Consider the following 10,000-nt stretch of genomic DNA (forward strand, 5'->3'; position numbering starts at 1 on the left):
CTCTATAGGTTTGCTCGTTCTTTCAGTTTATTTCTGTTCACAGTCAATCTGATCATTACTGTATTAAGTTTCAAATATTTCTACTGTATAGTTTTGGAGAAAACTAAAGCCAAAATCAACTCCAAGCATCTAAGTGCATAAGCACTTTACATCATGTCCCATTTTCAAGCACTCATAAAAATCTTTGCTTTATAGGTTTGCTTGTTTTATTAGTTTATTTCTGTTTACAGTCAATCTGACCATTACTGTATTCATTTTTAAATAATTCTACTGTATAGTTTTGGAGAAAACTGAAGCCAAAATCAACCCCAAGCATCGAAGTGCATAAGCACTTTACATCATGTCCCATTTTCAAGAACTCATAAAAACCTTTGCTTTATAGGTTTGCTCGTTCTTTCAGTTTATGTCTGTTTACAGTCAATCTGACCATTACTGTATTCATTTTTAAATAATTCTACTGTATAGTTTTGGAGAAAACTAAAGACAAAATCAACCCCAAGCATCGAAGTGCATAAGCACTTTACATCATGTCCCATTTTCAAGCACTCATAAAAACCTTTGCTTTATAGGTTTGCTCGTTCTTTCAGTTTATTTCTGTTTACAGTCAATCTGACCATTACTGTATTACGTTTCAAATATTTCTACTGTATAGTTTTGGAGAAAACTAAAGCCAAAATCAACCCTTTGCTTTATAGGTTTGCTCGTTCTTTCAGTTTATTTCTATTTACAGACACTCTGACCATTACTGTATCAAGTTTCAAATATTTCTACTGTATAGTTTTGGAGAAAACTAAAGCCAAAATCAACCTCAAGCATCTAAGTGCAGAAGCACTTTACATCATGTGCCATTTTCAACCACTCATAAAAATCTTTGCGTTATAGGTTTGCTCGTTCCTTCTGTTTATTTCTGTTTACAGTCAATCTGACCATTACTCTATCAAGTTTCAAATATTTCTACTGTATAGTTTTGGAGAAAACTGAAGCCAAAATCAACCCCAAGCATCTAAGTGCGTAAGCACTTTGCATCATGTGCCATTTTCAAGCACTCATACAAATCTTTGCTTTATAGGTTTGCTCACTCTTTCAGTTTATTTCTGTTTACAGTCAATCTGACCATTACTGTATTAAGTTTCAAATATTTCTACTGTATAGTTTTGGAGAAAACTGAAGCCAAAGTCAACCCCAAGCATCTAAGTGCATACGCACTTTACATAATTTCCTATTTTCAAACACTCATAAAAAATCTTTGCTCTATAGGTTTGCTCGTTCTTTCAGTTTATTTCTGTTCACAGTCAATCTGATCATTACTGTATTAAGTTTCAAATATTTCTACTGTATAGTTTTGGAGAAAACTAAAGCCAAAATCAACTCCAAGCATCTAAGTGCATAAGCACTTTACATCATGTCCCATTTTCAAGCACTCATAAAAATCTTTGCTTTATAGGTTTGCTTGTTTTATTAGTTTATTTCTGTTTACAGTCAATCTGACCATTACTGTATTCATTTTTAAATAATTCTACTGTATAGTTTTGGAGAAAACTGAAGCCAAAATCAACCCCAAGCATCGAAGTGCATAAGCACTTTACATCATGTCCCATTTTCAAGAACTCATAAAAACCTTTGCTTTATAGGTTTGCTCGTTCTTTCAGTTTATGTCTGTTTACAGTCAATCTGACCATTACTGTATTCATTTTTAAATAATTCTACTGTATAGTTTTGGAGAAAACTAAAGACAAAATCAACCCCAAGCATCGAAGTGCATAAGCACTTTACATCATGTCCCATTTTCAAGCACTCATAAAAACCTTTGCTTTATAGGTTTGCTCGTTCTTTCAGTTTATTTCTGTTTACAGTCAATCTGACCATTACTGTATTACGTTTCAAATATTTCTACTGTATAGTTTTGGAGAAAACTAAAGCCAAAATCAACCCTTTGCTTTATAGGTTTGCTCGTTCTTTCAGTTTATTTCTATTTACAGACACTCTGACCATTACTGTATCAAGTTTCAAATATTTCTACTGTATAGTTTTGGAGAAAACTAAAGCCAAAATCAACCTCAAGCATCTAAGTGCAGAAGCACTTTACATCATGTGCCATTTTCAACCACTCATAAAAATCTTTGCGTTATAGGTTTGCTCGTTCCTTCTGTTTATTTCTGTTAACAGTCAATCTGACCATTACTCTATCAAGTTTCAAATATTTCTACTGTATAGTTTTGGAGAAAACTGAAGCCAAAATCAACCCCAAGCATCTAAGTGCGTAAGCACTTTGCATCATGTGCCATTTTCAAGCACTCATACAAATCTTTGCTTTATAGGTTTGCTCACTCTTTCAGTTTATTTCTGTTTACAGTCAATCTGACCATTACTGTATTAAGTTTCAAATATTTCTACTGTATAGTTTTGGAGAAAACTGAAGCCAAAGTCAACCCCAAGCATCTAAGTGCGTAAGCACTTTGCATCATGTGCCATTTTCAAGCACTCATACAAATCTTTGCTTTATAGGTTTGCTCGTTCTTTCAGTTTATTTCTGTTTACAGTCAATCTGTCCATTACTGTATTACGTTTCAAATATTTCTACTGTATAGTTTTGGAGAAAACTGAAGCCAAAATCAACCCCAAGCATCTAAGTGCATAAGCACTTTACATCATGTGCCATTTTCAACCACTCATAAAAATCTTTGCTTTATAGGTTTGCTCACTCTTTCAGTTTATTTCTGTTTACAGTCAATCTGACCATTACTGTATTACGTTTCAAATATTTCTACTGTATAGTTTTGGAGAAAACTGAAGCCAAAATCAACCCCAAGCATCTAAGTGCATAAGCACTTTACATCATGTGTCATTTTCAAGCACTCATAAAAATCTTTGCTTTATAGGTTTGCTCACTCTTTCAGTTTATTTCTGTTTACAGTCAATCTGACCATTACTGTATTCATTTTTAAATAATTCTACTGTATAGTTTTGGAGAAAACTAAAGACAAAATCAACCCCAAGCATCTATGTGCATACGCACTTTACATAACTTCCTATTTTCAAACACTCATAAAAATCTTTGCTTTATAGGTTTGCTCGTTCTTTCAGTTTATTTCTGTTTACAGTCAATCTGACCATTACTGTATTAGATTTCAAAGATTTCTACTGTATAGTTTTGGAGAAAACTAAAGCCAAAATCAACCCCAAGCATCTAAGTGCATACGCACTTTACATAACTTCCTATTTTCAAACACTCATAAAAATCTTTGCTTTATAGGTTTGCTCGTTCTTTCAGTTTATTTCTGTTTACAGTCAATCTGTCCATTACTGTATTACGTTTCAAATATTTCTACTGTATAGTTTTGGAGAAAACTGAAGCCAAAATCAACCCCAAGCATCTAAGTGCATAAGCACTTTGCATCATGTGCCATTTTCAAGCACTCATAAAAATCTTTCTTTTATAGGTTTGCTCACTCTTTCAGTTTATTTCTGTTTACAGTCAATCTGACCATTACTGTATTAAGTTTCAAATATTTCTACTGTATAGTTTTGGAGAAAACTAAAACCAAATTCACCCCAAACATCTACAGTAAGTACATAAACACTTAACCAGTTACTTTTCAGGAACTCGAGCTGCGTCGTAGCGCTTTGGGGAAAGTCCCTGACGAGACCTACTCTGAATATCGTGTGCAATCTTGTCCAATGGACGGGCGTGGCGTCACGGAGCGGGGTGACGTAGCGACCAGGAAGCTATATAAGCACGTGCCGTGCAGCTGGCTTCAGCTTCGAGTAGGGAAGCAAGCGCCGGCAGGGGTGCCGGGAGTATGGCTCTGCGACGCAGCGTCTCGTTCCTTCAAGGAACTAGGGTTACATACGTAACCTTGAGGCGTTCCTTTTCAGGAACTCGAGCTGCGTCGAAGCGCTTTGGGGAACGATGTGCCCACGCTGCCAGACTACCAAATCCCTGCCTAGTGTGTATCCGTAGAGCACAGCTAAGGCGAGAGAACAGAAGAGCCCGGAGCGGCTCGCATATCAAGATCGTAGAATCTGACAAATGTAGAGGGCGTGGACCACCCCGCAGCATTGCAGATGTCCAAGAGGGACACACCTGCTAAGAAGGCCTTGGAAGCCGCCATACCCCGAGTAGAGTGAGCCTTGGCCCCCAAAGGAGGGGGAAGACCAGAGGACTCATAAGAGACGTTGATAGCCTCGACTATCCAACGACTAAGGGTCTGCTTGGTGGCAGGAGAACCCTTGTTAGTAGGACCGTAGCAAACAAGCAATTGGTCGGATTTTCTCCACAGGGCAGCTCTGTGGACGTATGCGTGCTCGCACTGGACACATACAGTTTAGCTTCTCTTGGTCTGGCTCCCGAAAGGGAGGAGGACAAAAGGCCTGCAGTACGATAGGTTGTGGTGTTACAGAGGGAACCTTTGGAACATAACCCGCTCGAGGGTATAAGAATGCTTTGGCCATACCAGGGGCAAAGTCTAGATAAGTAGGGGCCACCGAGAGGGCCTGGAGATCTCCAACTCTTTTTAGTGAGGTGATTGCCAGTAACAGGGCAGTTTTAAGTGTCAGATGTCTATCTGAGATATCTTGTATTGGCTCGAATGGAGCTTTACAGAGAGCCTCTAGAACCACAACCAAATCCCAGGGGGGAACACGGGACCGTACTGGAGGTCTTAGCCTCAGCGCACCGCGGAGGAAACGTGTAACTAGGGGGTGTCTACCCACTGACTGATCATTGAAAGGGACATGGAAAGCAGCTATGGCCGCCACGTACACCTTTAAGGTGGAGTGGGATAACCCCGCAGAGAGCCTAGCTTGTAAAAACTCCAGAACTGTACCAACTGGGCAGTTAACAGGGTCCAGGTGGCGATCTCTGCACCATGAAGTGAAAAGTTTCCACTTCAGGGCGTACAATTTCCTCGTAGAGGGAGCTCTGGACTGGAGGAGGGTCTCAACAACCTCGGTTGAGAGACCAGCTGCTAACAGTTGTGCCCCCTCAGGGGCCACACCCACAGCTTGAACACCTCCGGGCGAGGGTGAATTATCGTGCCCTGCGCCTGTGAGAGTAGGTCTTTCCTGATCGGTATCTCCCACGGAGAGCCGTCGAGGAGTGAGACTAGATCTGAGAACCATATTCGGCCCGGCCAGAACGGGGCTACTAATAGAAGACGGACCCCGTCCAGGCGTACTCTCGCCAGAACTCCCGGGAGCAGAGTGATAGGGGGAAATGCGTACAGACGAAGCCTCGGCCAGGTCTGTACCATAGCGTCCAGTCCCAGAGGAGCTGGATGAACTAGAGAGAACCAGAGGGGACATTGCGATGTCTCTTGAGTCGCAAAGAGGTCCACCTGAGCTTTGCCAAACACTCTCCATATCTGCTTCACCACCTCGGGGTGAAGCATCCATTCCCCGGGCCTCGGCCCCTGCCTCGACAGTATGTCTGCTCCCACATTCAATCTCCCAGGAATATACACTGCTCTGATCGAGAGGAGTTTGCCCTGGGACCAGAGAAGGATCTGGTATGCCAGCTTGTACAAGGGGCGTGAGCGCAGACCCCCCTGGTGATTGATATAAGAGACCACTGATGTGTTGTCGGTGCGCACCAACACATGGTGACCTCTCAGGTCTGGGAGGAAATATTTTAATGCTCGATAGACTGCTAACATCTCTAGGCAATTGATGTGCCATGTCAGATGGCGACCACTCCACAGACCGCGGGCAGGGTGGCCACTCATGACGTCACCCCAACCGGTGAGGGACGTGTCTGTCGCTACTGTTACACGGCGACGAAGAGATCCCAGCACCAGGCCCTGATTCAAGAACCAAGGTTTCTTCCACGTGTCTAAGGCACGAAGGCATCGGCGCGTGACCTTGATAACTCGAAGTGGATTTCCCCTCAGGGGAAAAGCCCTTGGACTTGAGCCACCACTGTAGGGGTCTCATGTGCAGCAGGCCAAAAGGTATCACGTTGGACGCAGCTGCCATCATCCCTAACAATCTCTGGAATTGTTTGACAGTGAGTGACTGGCCTTCTTTGACTCTCTCGACTGATGTGAGGATCGACTTGATCCGAGCAGGAGACAGACGTGCCTGCATCGTGGTCAAATCCCACACTACGCCTAGATAGGTGGTGCTCTGAACTGGAGAAAGTACACTCTTCTTGGCATTTAGTCTCAAACCCAGCTCCCCCATGTGTGCGAGAACGACATCTCGATGTCGAACCGCCATCTGCTCTGATTGAGCTAGGATCAACCAATCGTCGATATAATTTAGAATGCGGATGCCCTGCATACGGAGGGATACCAGAGCCGCATCTACACATTTCGTGAACGTGCAGGGTGAGAGTGCAAGGCCGAAGGGAAGTACTCGATATTGATAAGCTTTGCCCCCGAAAGCGAACCTCAGAAACTTCCTGTGTTGTGGAAGGATGGATATGTGGAAGTATGCGTCTTTGAGATCTATTGTGACAAACCAGTCCTCGGATCTGATTTGAGCTACAACCTGCTTGACAGTGAGCATTTTTAACTTCAGTGACATAACTGAGCAGTTCAGGTGACGTAAGTCTATGATCGGACGCAACCCCCCATCCTTCTTTGGAACTATGAAATACCGGCTGTAAAATCCGGATTCCCTGTCTAGAGGAGGGACCACCTCGATGGCCTCCTTCCTTAATAGGATATTCACTTCTTGTTCCATAACCAGAGCCTGCCGGGGGCCGACCACAGTCGGTGTAACCCCGTTGAACTTCGGTGGTGGATGACCGAACTGAATGCAATAGCCTTTTTCTATTGTACGCAGGACCCAATGAGATACATTTGGCAGTAGCTTCCACGCTGCTAAATAATCTACTAAGGCAATCAGTCTCTCAAGACTGACCTCTGGTGTAAGAGGCCCCCGAAGGGGCGGCGAGCATCCCAGCTCCGCTGCGCTCACGGGCGGAAATAACTGGGAGTAGTGCTCGCTGGAGGCCGCTGCGCCCTGAAACTCTGGCAGGGTTGGCAGACTGACCTCCTGAGGGCACTGAGGTGGACCGCGCTCTACCCCAGTAGGGGCTACCCTCTGGACCCTGGCGTCAGGATCTTTTCGTCGAGGACTTCCGGGCCTCGATGACTGTTCTTAAATCTGGCCTTTTTACTTTGGAAGTCCCCGACTCAGGGCATCGCTGAGGCCCTCGGTCCCGTCGTGGGGGAACCCGAGCGGCGACACTCTGTTTTTGCGCTTCCCGGTATGAGGAGCTGGTATGTGGCGTGGTGATCTCCCAGATGCACCACGAGAGCGACGAGGGAGGAAATTCTGGAATGCCGCCGCCTGTTTGCGTGCCTCCTGGAACCTGTCAACGACAGTGTTGACTGTGTCGCCAAACAGGCCCGAGGCTTGAAGCGGGGCGTCCAGAAGGCAGACCCTGTCTCTTTCTTTTATCTCCGACAGGGTCAGCCACAAATGCCTCTCCGCGGCCACTAAGGCTGCCATAGACCGCCCTCATCGACATCTCCCAGCAGGTCGGCCTGATAAGCTTGTAGGACTGCCATAGTATGAAGGCAAGCCCCAGCCTGACCTGCTGCCACATAACCCTTGCCCACAAGCGATGATGTAACTCGCAGCGGCTTAGTGGGCAACCCCGGAGCCTTTAGGGACGATGCCGAGCCGGGTGACAGATAGCCCGCGAGCGTCTGTTCGACCCGTGGCATCGTTCTATAACCGTGCTCTCCCAGCCCCATCACGTTGCCATAGTATAGTGAATCGGGGCCAAAGAGGCGGGTAGAATATGGGTGCTTCCACGATCTCGATAACTCGTCATGGAGATCGGAAAAAAAAAGGGTAGACTCCGGCGTGGAGGTGGTTGCCTCGGCCGCAGAAAGCGTTCATCTAGCTTGCTTTTCTGCGGCTCAGTATGTTTTTCTGCAGGCCATTCGATTTTTAATTTATCACGAGGAACGCTGGTGAAGGCTCCCTCCTCGAAGATAGCCCTCCGGGATCGAAGCGTCCGCATTGGCAATCGCTCGCAATGCGGACAGTCGGCCCCCTCGAGAGCCGACTCAACATGCTTCGGTCCCAGGCAAGACACGCACAGACTGTGTGTATCCCCGCTCGTAATGTAGCGAGGGTAGGGAGGAACAAACAATCTGTAATGTGGCTTGGAATCGCCCTTTATATGTTTGGTCTTTTGCTTTGCTTTAGGCATATTGAGCTGTTTAGCGATGTTTTAATGGCTAGGGACAGACAACAATAAATAGGACCAACGGGACAGACTTTTGACATGCACACACAGAGCGCTTGCTGAAGCTGAAGCCAGCTGCACGGCACGTGCTTATATAGCTTCCTGGTCGCTACGTCACCCCGCTCCGTGACGCCACGCCCGTCCATTGGACAAGATTGCACACGATATTCAGAGTAGGTCTCGTCAGGGACTTTCCCCAAAGCGCTACGACGCAGCTCGAATTCCTGAAAAGTAACTGGATAAGTGTTTATGTACTTACTGTAGATGTTTGGGGTGAATTTGGTTTTAGTTTTCTCCAAAACTATACAGTAGAAATATTTGAAACTTAATACATTAATGGTCAGATTGACTGTAAACAGAAATAAACTGAAAGAACGAGCAAACCTATAAAGCAAAGATTTTTATGAGTGCTTGAAAATGGCACATGATGCAAAGTGCTTATGCACTTAGATGCTTGGGGTTGATTTTGGCTTTAGTTTTCTCCAATACTATACAGTAGAAATATTTGAAACTTGATACAGTAATGGTCAGATTGACTTTAAACAGAAATAAACTGAAAGAACGAGCAAACCTATAAAGCAAATGTTTCTATGAGTGCTTGAACATGGGACATGATGTAAAGTGCTTATGCACTTCGATGCTTGGGGTTGATTTTGGCTTCAGTTTTCTCCAAAACTATACAGTAGAAATATTTGAAACTTGATACAGTAATGGTCAGATTGACTGTAAACAGAAATAAACTGAAAGAACGAGCAAACCTATAAAGCAAATGTTTCTATGAGTGCTTGAAAATGGGACATGATGTAAAGTGCTTATGCACTTAGATGCTTGGGGTTGATTTTGGCTTCAGTTTTCTCCAAAACTATACAGTAGAAATATTTGAAACGTAATACAGTAATGGACAGATTGACTGTAAACAGAAATAAACTGAAAGAACGAGCAAACCTATAAAGCAAAGATTTTTATGAGTGTTTGAAAATAGGAAGTTATGTAAAGTGCGTATGCACATAGATGCTTGGGGTTGATTTTGGCTTTAGTTTTCTCCAAAACTATACAGTAGAAATCTTTGAAATCTAATACAGTAATGGTCAGATTGACTGTAAACAGAAATAAACAAAAAGAACGAGCAAACCTATAAAGCAAAGATTTTTATGAGTGCTTGAAAATGGGACATGATGCAAAGTGCTTATGCACTTAGATGCTTGGGGTTGATTTTGGCTTCAGTTTTCTCCAAAACTATACAGTAGAAATATTTGGAACCTAATACAGTAATGGTCAGATTGACTGTTAACAGAAATAAACTGAAAGAGTGAGCAAACCTATAAAGCAAAGATTTTTATGAGTGCTTGAATATGACACATGATGTAAAGTGCTTATGCACTTCGATGCTTGGGGTTGATTTTGGCTTCAGTTTTCTCCAAAACTATACAGTAGAAATATTTGAAACTTAATACAGTAATGGTCAGATTGTCTGTAAACAGAAATAAACTGAAAGAACGAGCAAACCTATAAAGCAAAGATTTTTATGAGTGCTTGAAAATGGGACATGATGTAAAGTGCTTATGCACTTCGATGCTTGGGGTTGATTTTGGCTTTAGTTTTCTCCAAAACTATACAGTAGAAATATTTGAAACGTAATACAGTAATGGTCAGATTGACTGTAAACAGAAATAAAATGAAAGAGTGAGCAAACCTATAAAGCAAAGATTTGTATGAGTGCTTGAAAATGGCACATGATGCAAAGTGCTTACGCACTTAGATGCTTGGGGTTGATTTTGGCTTTAGTTTTCTCCA

This window comes from Carassius auratus, chromosome 14 (genome assembly GCF_003368295.1).
Source record: "Carassius auratus strain Wakin chromosome 14, ASM336829v1, whole genome shotgun sequence".
Lineage (NCBI taxonomy): Eukaryota > Metazoa > Chordata > Actinopteri > Cypriniformes > Cyprinidae > Carassius > Carassius auratus.